An 11,335-nucleotide genomic window follows, 5' to 3' on the forward strand; every position below is an offset into this window, starting at 1 on the left:
GAACACAATTACCACAGTATTTCTTAAAAAGTATCTAATCCTTACCTATCCATTATTTTCCCTAAACTTGACTTTCATTACAGCCCCTGCGGCACAGAAAACTGCTCCAGGGGATCCGAAAATCACTTCAGAAGGCAAGGTTAAACAGATTCTGCTTCCTCCTGTGCTGAAGCGGGATAGCCACAAGAAACACCAAATAACAGGAAATCCCCTTTCACTCCAGAGTCAGTCCTAATCCCAGCAGTAAACTGCCAGTGAAATCTATTTTTTTCAAATACACTAAGTAAATGCATGGTTCATAAAAAAACAGTTAAGTCTTCTCCTGAAAAGCAATTAATCTAATTATTTGGTAAAAATATACAGACACAATTTATCACAAGTCATGTAGTTTAACACAGTATTATTACCTCTACCAACAACAATTCTTTCCTTTTAAGCTGGGAACACCCCCAAAGAATCATAACCTGGTCTACAAGTGTCATGCTCTATTAAACCTAACATCTGTTCAGTCCCAGAACTTGGCTCCACAATGCAGAAGCAGATGCTTCACAGCAAACACAAGGGAGTTTGGAATGAGTCCTGATGTGCAAAACAATCCCAAATAGCCAGGAGCAGATATATCCCAAGTTTACTGTCCCTTCTAAGAGATTTTAATATTAATTATTAACAATGTTTACAAGAACGTAATTTTCCCTCTTCAAGTTAAAATCAATTCAGCAATACATATATGCTGTGTCTGAGCTCGTAACTCGAGGTACAGTGTTATGTACTGTTGAACTTGGGAAAAACATCTGTCATGCTCTCTAAGCTTTCTAATTAAATAATTTTAGACAAGTATATAGTTCCATTAAGTATTAAATCTCTTACCGGTCTCACAACATAATTGCCACTGCTGACATTTTGCTAATCCATCCAGTATAGCCAGCGCCCCTTCCAAAACTATCCTTGCCACGACTGTCTGGCTGAGTCTGCAGACAACCTGAATAATAAAGATTAGATATAGTTGTTTGGGTTTTTTTAAATGAGTACTTTACAGTGTAAGAATTTGAGACAGTCATGCAGATGATTTTCCCCATGCCATCTGAGATCTGGTCTCTAGGTCAGTCTTTAGTACAACCATATGAAAATAAATAAAGAAGTAATGTTATTATACATTTGAAAACCTAACAATTTCCATATATAACAGCACTTGGGTTACCTTTATAGTTTGCTGCTTTATGAACTAAGGCAAATGGACATCATTTTCCTTTCAAGCAAAGCAGCCAATATCACTGTAAAGATGAGAACATATGAGATGTAATGCTGCTTATTCAAGTATTAGCAAAGCTGCTACACTGAGGTTTTTGGCTGATTCCTATTTGCATCCAAGAACTGTGAGTTTCAGACCATTTTTCACCCGTAAGACATTAAAATGTCCCACAAAATCCTAACATAAAACTTGCCATGCAGTTACAAGGCTACTGCACTACATATATAATTCTCTACACAGCAGAAGACAGGAGACATATTAACATTAGGTATTATACAGCTCCAGTAGCTGAACTTTACTGTCCATACAATATATTTAAATTCTGCCTACTCATTCATACTATAATAACACTTACACCTAAGGATCAAATCCTTTGTGGACTAAGTATCATACACAACATACCTACACAACTTAATTGGTATCGTACCCACAGATAAAGAACAGTCAAAAAAACCAAAACACCCTAAGTTACATCTTGTAGATGTATATTCATGTGCAGGACCATAGTTAGTGGTCTAAAGCAGCTGCAGAGCCCTCAGGTTTGTTCATGGGAAACACTCATTTAATGTGTTTCATCCTGCTTTACTAGAACAGGGAAAGCTACAGTGAACCAGAAGCCCTGTTTCTTTTGCCTTCTTTAAGATCCTCAACTTTCTGCTCCCAGCAAATCAGCTTGTGTAGCTCACTAGCCTGTTTCTGTCACGGTCTCAATGTTCTGTCCTAGCTTATTCCCAAATTCAAGATTTTACTCCTACTAAAATATTCCTATTTTCCATGCAACGCACGAAATACCTCAAAACATGTCTAGGCACACTGAAAGGGAGGCAGTCAAACCAAAGACAGTGGATCAATTAAGTCCCAGATGATTTGAGCAAGTGCTTGCATGTACTGCTTTAATCTTCACCCGCTGCACCTCAACGCGGCTAAGCCTGTACCATGTTTCATCACATCCCAAAGACTGCAAAATATTCATGATGTAAGAGATGTTATTTCTGTCCACCAGTAAACACCACGCAGCACTTGGGACACAAAAGAAAATAAAAACATGCCGAAAGAAACTATGTCACCTGGACCCTCACTGTATCAAAAAATCAGAATCTTTGTATCGTTAACTAGAATTGCTGCTAGAAATACCTACGGTGTCTGTACAGAACAATTTTCCAAGAGAGAAGTGAATTGGGTACCACACGTACCCAAGGGGACCAGAAAAGGACTAACAGATCTTAAACTGTAGAAATGAGCACCGATACTGTAAAACTAAAGAGATTTTATTTCAGTAGCAAAACTAGTTTCTCTTACCTACATAATCTCTAGTCGCTTTCTGCCCATCTCCAGAAAAGAAGCCAACAAACAGTAAGTAGACCTTACAATTCAAATCACACTTAAGTTAGCTCTTCAAAGCATGCACTTATACATCTGAAAAGCAAAGTGACAAAGCTCCTTTAGTAAGGATGGCTTTCCAGTTTTCCTAGCGTATTGTTTACTCACTTGCACTGCTTGGGGAACTGTTTTGGTGCTGTTAGTGAGGCTAAAAAAATAAACAAAAAAACAGAACCAAGAAATGTGATTTGATCTTTCTTCAAAGATAAAAGCAGTTATATAAATATTTCACTCACACCAAGAGATTCCATTAAACTTCACACACAGTCCAAAAGGAGGTACGAAAGCATCAGAATTGGTGTTACCAATTAAATTGGCAAAATTTTACTAAACAAACCTAATGATGCAGAAATACATAGCAGTAAGAATTTAAGACTGTAAAAGGGATCCTTAGGGAAAAAAAATTAAAAATCTCAACAATCCTCATAATTCAGGAATTTTGCCATTTTTCATCAGAGAAAAGCACCAAAATAACCTTTGTTTCTAAAGGACGTTAATCAGTAAAAATATTTCAGGAATAACTAAATGCCTGGCAACCATCAAAAGCAATCAAACCACTACTAAGAATTCACCTTCTCTTCTACACCGGCCACATATAACCAAGCGGCTAGGGAGATTTCAGAATGGAATAAATGCATTCTTCATGACTACAGATTTTAAATGTTTCCTACTGTTCTTAAGTTAATGAATTACGCAGTAAAGACTGTTCTGCTCATTTCACTTTTCACTGTCCCCATGTACAATTTTCCTCACCTTTCCTACTGCGTATGTGGTGCACTCCTTCCTCTAATCCCCTTTACTCACACCTCTCTTCCACAATGAAAGTGTTCAGCCACATACGAGCACCAAAAAATTAAAAAAAACAAAACACAAACACAAAACCACCGCAAGAAAAAAAGTTCTTGTGCAAAGCAGGAGACAGGCAAGATATTTTTGCAACAAATATAACATACAACCTTTTAAAGAACCTTTGCAACCTGAGGGCAAACACTACCCTTCATAGCTTTCTAGATATTGGTCAAATCCTCTATTTCTCCTCTAACCATTATTTTTCAGACTCTACCAATCCGATGGCTACTGTCTGGGGGCATGAAAGTCTCTGCCATATCTACAATCCTTTAACATATTTTTGCAGCAGCACAGCACACTAACCATTTACCAAGTACCAAAGTATGTTTCCTTACAGCTCATTTTAAGGACAGATATACTTTTGACAGCAATAAGAAATGCAATACAATTATGAAATGGTCCACAAAATGCTTAAATACAAGAAAAATAAAGAAAGCACCATCTTAAGTCTTTAGGTATCTCTCAACATCAATTATCTGACTCTTCCACTGTTTACTTGGCATGGCGAACAGACACAGCATCTTTTTCGGTCCTCCTGGCCGGTAACTTGTTCTAGTGCCTTCCTCTTCTATAGCAAGTGCCTGAACAAAGCAGCACTGCAGTGACATTAGTGCGGTCTTACAGGTTCCACTGAAGCCTAGAGTCTTGCACACAGCAGAAGTGATTAATCTTGATAGATTTACTGCAGGCAAAGAAGGCCTCTCATAGGGAAGGCAAACAGCAGCTGAAAAAACTACTGATGATATACTATGTTTTCTGTTCCAGTTCCTTTTCAACATGCATTTTATGTGGGAGCCAATTGTCAATAAAAGCCTAACTGTGAAGAGCACAATCTGCTTACTTTACATCCCACCTACAGGGCACTTGTCCTGCTCACAGCTGAAAAAGGAGCTTTTCAAGACCTTCTTAGGTAGGGTATTTCAAGCAGAAGAAATCAGATGTGAGCAAGCCCAGACACTGTGGTCATTGACCAAACTGCTCAACAAGAGACGCTATAAATCACCTCTGTCTTTGCCAGTTCACCCGACGGTAATCCCATAGTTTGCTGACTTTTAGTAAAGTGTTCTGAAAAGGAGGTGACAAAAAAATGAAAAAATTAATTCTGTAAGTAAGACCAAGATGTACAGCTTAAGAATTTTCTCAGTGTCATCTCAGGAACCTAGCACACATGTTCTTTCATTCTTTATAATAACATATAATCACTAACCAACAATTACTGTTGTGATAAAATCTACTATAAATTTTGATCCCAAAGGAGATACCTGCTTACTTATCTCAAAATATCTTATTTCAGATGAACAACTAGTCACCTTCACAGCCTTGTCCTGAACTGGAAATACCGACTCATGGCAGAGGGGGTGGGGCTTGCTCTAACCTTTCTGTCAAGTTGTACCAGATCCAAAAAAGCCTGATGTAAAAACGCCATTCCTTCTTACCATTCCAGTCTTTTGCCCCAGAACAAAAACACCTGATACACAGTTCTCAAAAATATGAAAATGTTACATTACAGCATTGGACACCAACAAGTAAATCTATGCTTGTGGCTAACGATAACCTTGTTTGAAGACCTAAATCCCAGAACTATCATGTTTCCATCAACCAGGCATCAGCCCTTACATAAGCACATAGTTGTCAAGTGGGGTAAGAAACCCATTAAGTGACACAATTTATATTAAGGTTGGTTGTCCCATCTCCCCTCAGTCACAATGTTTTGTCAGAGGCCAGACAGCAGGTACTTAGTAAATCTCTTGAAGGAGCTTTTGCTGATGGGACATGTATCCCACAAACACCTTTCTATTATGAAGTTCAGGGAGCTATTTCACTTTCACAGGTAAATAAGCATCTACTGCATTCCAGTACTTCTTTGCATGGTTTACACACATGCAACAAAATATATCTCCAGTTCATTAATACAAAATTTCACAAGACCCCTGGGTAACTCCTTCATTTTGTCCATTTTTCATGCTGCTACACTCCCACACTGTAACACGATACTTGTGGCCAAATCTCCCTGAAGGTTCAAAGGCCTCTAAAATTTGTCATGAACTAAGAAAACTTAAAGCTACAAAAACTATAAAGATCATTTCTCTGACCTCCTATATAATTCCAGTCATAACATTTTATTAAATAATTACTGCATGAAGCCTACTAATTTGAAAGTAGAATTGACAGCACTGGTTTTAGAAATACATCCTATCATAGAGGGAAGGAGAGGTGGTGCGGGGGCAATTAAAAAAACCAAACGTATTACTTCTATCCTTACTCTTACACTCCTGTGTCCCAAGCAGAAGTCAGAACTCAAACACCGCGAATGGTTTCTAATACATGCAAGAATAATTTCTTTAATCTGGTTAGCAAAACACCATTAGAAGAGAAGAACGCTGGGTCATGCACACCTTATATTTCTGTGTAAAAGGCTCAACTTTTCTCCACCTGTTAAATAACCGTGACACGTGTATAACATTTTTCAAAAGTTTCAAGAACTAAAAATTCAAATACTTGTCCTGTTCTTTGCAGCGGGCAGATATTTCTTTAGAGGTTTTGTTTGCCCTCACTAGTGAGATTCCTGCTGCCTGCAGGGCAGCTGTACTGGGACTATAAAATGAAAAGAACAAATTTTAACTTTAAACAGGAAAATCAACGATATATGGAGCTTGGGGGGGAAAAAAAAAAAGAAAGACTAACCAGGAATATGCACAACCCATGCTGAGACCTGACTTTACAGCTTGAGAATACACTGCATATCAGTACCAATACTACTGGTTTGACCAGATCCTCTTCCAGTGGCCAAAAAGAGACTTTTATTACCCCAAATACAGCAATGGTTTTCAAAAGCACTATTTTACACAAACTACCTGATAATCTAAGATGGATTATAGCGTTGGAAATTTTGTTCAATAGGGAAACATTTTATGATTATTGATGAATTTGTTGCTCTTTTTTTTAATCATCTTTATAACTCTCTAAAAATCAATTTATAGTAACTCAGTTACTACCATAATTAAAATGGGCAGCTGAGTTGGCTATGACACAAGTTATGCTAAACCTAGCACAATTTAATAATCCAAGTAGCTAGCTTTGGTATAGTTATCTCATTATGGAAGGAATTTTAAGACTACTCTTACACCTATTTGAGATTTTCTCCCCATTTCACTCTCAGACATAAATAAAACTTGCCTAATGTCCAAAGTGACGTTTCAAAAAGAAGAATTCAACTACCTTTTAATACTTAGATGCTCATTAAAAGGTCTGCATTTTTTTTAAATACTGGTATACCTCACTATATTTCAATAGTTATACAATTATTCTGGCATCTGTACTCTTCCCACAATTGGGCATTATGTGTATTTTTACAACTGAGCCATTTGTCTCTGCTTTAAATGTTGCCTACTGCTAGAAATTTATCTACAACATAAAAAATGCATGTTGTACATAAGGCCAAATCTGTTTTGTATGTATCCCTAGTTTTATATTATATTGCACATCATGATTTATATTGCCTACCTCCAGGGTCTACTGCAAATGAAATTACACTTGCCAAAGTGTGCAATTCCTCTAAGGCGTAACAGGCTTTCCACTCTAGAGAATACACTTTGAAGAAATACTGTTATCATCAGAATTTACTTTTAGTATCTTGTCAGTCATCAGCATGTTAGAAACACCCTGGGACCTTCCTATTCATCTGGTAAAAATCAGTGGAAGCAGCAGAGCCATCTAAAGACTAGTATTAATTTGTTACAAATAGTTGTCTACTGAATTTATCACAAAACACTACGTGTTAGAAGCTGTCCTAGTAAAACATCAGCATAGGACTGGAAGAGAAGGAGCTGATGGTTGCTTCAGCCAGGCGAGAGTGCTGAGTAGGGTCCATGACTCCCTAGGCTGCCCACAGGCTTCTGATGATGCAGCTACAGCACGAAGAGAGGAAACAGCCCAAGGGGAGGACAGGAGGCAGCCTTGAGCTGCTGGCCATCTGAGGAGCACCAACACTTTTAAAGTCACCCCAACCAGATCAACTTCAACAGTTTTTACTTGGGAATTGACAAAGTGGGGGATTGCACAACCCAGCGACCTGCATTAGGAAACGGGACCCAACCACTCAGCAGCTTCTTCCCTGCACTCCGAAAGCACTCAATGCAGGAAATATTAACTGTCTACTTACCTCTACAAATACCTCAAATGACCATAATTGCAGCCCAGCATGGGATAATGGCACCTGCAATGAAAGAAATGAGATTACAGCCTGACAAACTGGCTATGCCCAGCACAAAAGATTAAAAAACTAATAAATAAAAAGTCTTTGGCACAAAAGCACACAAGACAAAACCTGATGTCAATTAAGATAAGATAAAAATCCTCTTTTTAAACAAAGTATTTCCTACTCTCGCTAAACCCTATGCTTCGGAAGTATGAAAACAAGCCGGCAAGAGCAACCTGGAGGCAGTGAGAGCCTGAGCAGATCCGTTACACTGCAGCAACCACCCAGCACTATAAAACCACCCCGGTTTACCAAAGCAGAAGGGAAAATAAGATATTTTCTAATCTTTTCATTAATAATAAATGTCATTAAGCATACAGAACAAGGAAGAGAGGTACGACTAAGCATACAGAACAAGGAAGAGAGGTACGACCCTCTCTCGGTCAGGTTCTGACCGCCTGTGAAGGGGCGGCGGGCACAGCTCGGGGCCCTACTGGGACCCCCGAGACCCTGACAGCGGGCGGCGGGAGGCCGCAGCCCCCGGCCCAGGCGGGGACACAGCGGGGCCGGGGCCCCGGCAGAGCCCCAGGAACAACCCGCTGCGACAGTTCTGAGAGTTAACAGCACCCCTCTATCGCGATACGGGGCCGAGCCATGAGGTAACGGGGGGAGGGCGGGGGGGATCGGGACAAGGGGACAACCGGGACGCTCAGGGGCGTGCGGCAGCCACCCGAGCCGGCGCTGAGGGGGGCCAGGGCAGAGCCGCGGAAGTACGCCCGCTCACCGACCGCCCGGCCGCCCCCGCCTCAGCGGGGCGGGCCCACAGGTACCGCCGCGGCCCCCGCTTACCCCGTCACGCAGCGCCGCACCACAACGCCGTTCGGCAGGAGGCGGCCGGTACGGGGGTCCCGGCCCGCCAAACCGGGACAGCTCCCGCCGCGGGGCCGCCCTGCCCGTTCCCCTCAGTGGGCCCGCTGCTCCCAGCCGCACGCCGTGGGGGCGCTGCCGACGGCCCCCGCCCGCCTTCCACGTCGCCAACGCGCCGCAGGGCGCAGGCGCGCCGCGCCGGCAGGGCTGAGGGCGGGCTCCGCCGCGGGGCACGCTGGGAAGTGCAGTCCGCCATGAGGCGGCCTAGCCGCCGGCCCCGCTCCACCGTGGGCGGCCTCCCGCCGGTAGAAGGGTTCTCCCGGGAAGGCGGGGAGGCTGGCGACATGGGCTGCAAACCGCAGCCCCTGCGGCACGCCGTTTCAGTCAGTGAGGCGTGAGGTAACTGGAGAAGGAGGATTTACCGGCACGGGCCTGCTTAGCGCATTGCTTGTGCCTCTGGTAACCTCCATCTCTGAAGTATTTTTGTGCCGTCGGTAACTAGTTCTATAAGTACCCGATGGTTCCTTCAAAAGGGAAGCCCTTCCCGATATAATTAGTCCTGAGCATAATCCTGTTCTCACCGTTTGTGACACCAAAAAGGCAGCCACACTCTCACAGGAGCCCATAACCAGGCTGGGCAAGCAAACCACACAGGTATAGAGGTGGGGTATAAGCACTTCAAAGCAAAAATCTTGGGATAGGGTTTGGCCTCATGTCCATACAGCGATTCAGGCCGCCACAGCAATAGGAATGGCACACAGTCAAGAGCGGCTACAAAAGAAGTAGGATTGTATGCACAGAACAGGAGTTGAAAAACCGTCCTCATGGAAAACACAAGCATTGCTACATCTAGCTACATATCAATATATCTATTTACAGCATTTCAAAGAATTCATGTTTCAAATACAACAGTGAAAGAGAACTACAGCACCATGATCTAAAAAAGGTTTCCAAAGCAAGAGAATCACTGTGGTAAACATGGTCTTCTAGACTGTTTCAATTAAACTACTGCGGTCGTGTTCACTGAAAGGCAAAAATAACACCAGTCTATGAAACCCAAAATATGCTTTGGTTCAGTAAGCATGTTCTATCAATCAAGAAAACTGCACAAGAAAGATAATCCCTTCTTTCATGTCTTAGGCAGTTTAATGAAACAGAATTAGTTCTCATTGAAGGCAGATTTAGTTAATCTAAATCTGAATTAAATTTCATTTCCTTTACCTGCAGCCTCTGAAAAGACTGTTCTTTCAACAGTAATGTTCTGCATTGTACAGAAGCCAAGAAGGAATGACTCCGAGAACTGAACCTCAGCAGCATGCCCAACAGCCTGGGGCTTGATCGCTACATTTGGGTAATAACAGCATATTGCTGTCATTAGATCAACTTTGTGGATAGAATTAAATTGTGCTCTACAAACACATTTACATAAAGATCATTTTGCACAGAATTCATCAGTTTAGACATCCTTAGAGGCTTGAACATGTTCTATTTAACTTGCCAGAATTGCCTTTGCTTGCAGAATCAGGCCCATTGAAATGATCAGCAACATAAAACTTTCTCAGCTTTTATTTAAAAATATTTTGCATGTAGTTGCTGTTTTTTAAAGATGTATTTAAGTCCTTGCCATCCAGCTACCTCTGCAAACCAACACACATCACATTTAGACCTTCCCATAAAGAAAAAATATTTTAAATTAGATTTCAATGATAATTTTTCAAATATTTTCACATACCAATTTCTTCATTCTTCCTCAATAGTATTTAAACAAAACCAGACAGCATTAATGCTGAAGATCCTAGGACTAGATCTGCAGTACTTCGGCCCCTGAGGATGCCTACTCTGCAATTTTCTAAGTCTTCAGTGTACAGTACACGAAGCTGCTACTCGGTCTTGTAAATTCTGGTAGATATCTACCTGCCATCATTAGATGCCTAAGCCCTTTTGCACCTTGTTACTTGCTTTTAACGAGTAACAAACACATGGAAATTTTCTTAGTTAAAATTACATTTACTTTATATACTTCATTTTCTTACATAGGGATTTCCTTAATTTCTGTCTGCTTATTTTTCTTGAACAAGGCCTTGTGCAATTCTTTGCATCCCAGCAGATGATCTCCCTGCCCAGGCTCAGGCAGTTCTTTTGCTTTCACCCGATTTTTCACTATTCACAACACAGTAGAATTACTGACCTAATCTTGGAAAAGAATACAAACAGAACAGCTGCAATACAAATCTCCTGCCAGAATTTACCATGAAGTGCCTCATTCAGGGAAGTTTTGTGATGTAGATTATTCACCTTAGCGTATAACTGCAGCTCAGACAAGTACTGAAACACCATTCCAGAAAGCACAGAGGTATAATTTTACTTGCATTATCTGCCTGGTTTGCTTTTTGCAGTCTTTTCAGTAAGCCTGGTGTTTAAATACGGTGCTGGCACACAGGTAGAAGCCTAGTGCAGCCTGCAGTCTCATTTACTATACAGTTTGTCTTCCACGTTACTGTCTGAAGCATTTCCTTGTATAATATCTTAAATAATTCAAAATAATTATGTACACTTTATAAACTGACTGCATAAATTTACAAATTCAAGGAACCACAGTACAGCTCTCGCTCTACTTTTTGTCATGTTCACAGCTGTGAGAGGTGAATAGAAGACTCCAGAACTTGGGCCTGTTTATGAGAAGCCCAACATTTTAAAACGCCAGCTAAAGCTACCTGCCCTGGGACAGGAAGCACAGCAGAAGGGACAATCTTTTCAGCAATGTAAGAACGCATACGTAGATTCAGCTGCAG

The 11,335-nt window shown here is 41.2% G+C and overlaps 1 protein-coding gene across 6 annotated transcripts in view; it reads right to left on the bottom strand.

The window, feature by feature from the left end:
• DYM (dymeclin) overlaps positions 1–8,730 on the bottom strand; it is a 215,301-nt gene extending 206,571 nt beyond the window's left edge. For 2 of the 6 annotated variants that reach the window (XM_037373248.1, XM_037373242.1), the window contains exons 1-2: positions 8,526–8,727; positions 7,641–7,694 (exon numbers count right to left, since the gene is read on the bottom strand). The gene's annotated coding sequence lies outside the window, so the exon portion shown is untranslated. Of the gene's footprint in view, positions 1–867; positions 980–1,198; positions 1,223–7,640; positions 7,695–8,525 lie in introns of those variants that run through there. The other 4 variants (XM_037373243.1, XM_037373247.1, XM_037373245.1 and 1 more) reach the window with 4 other exon arrangements.
• Between the last annotated feature and the right edge of the window lie 2,605 nt (positions 8,731–11,335).

This window comes from Falco rusticolus, chromosome Z (assembly GCF_015220075.1).
Source record: "Falco rusticolus isolate bFalRus1 chromosome Z, bFalRus1.pri, whole genome shotgun sequence".
In the NCBI taxonomy this organism is placed as follows: Eukaryota; Metazoa; Chordata; class Aves; order Falconiformes; family Falconidae; genus Falco; species Falco rusticolus.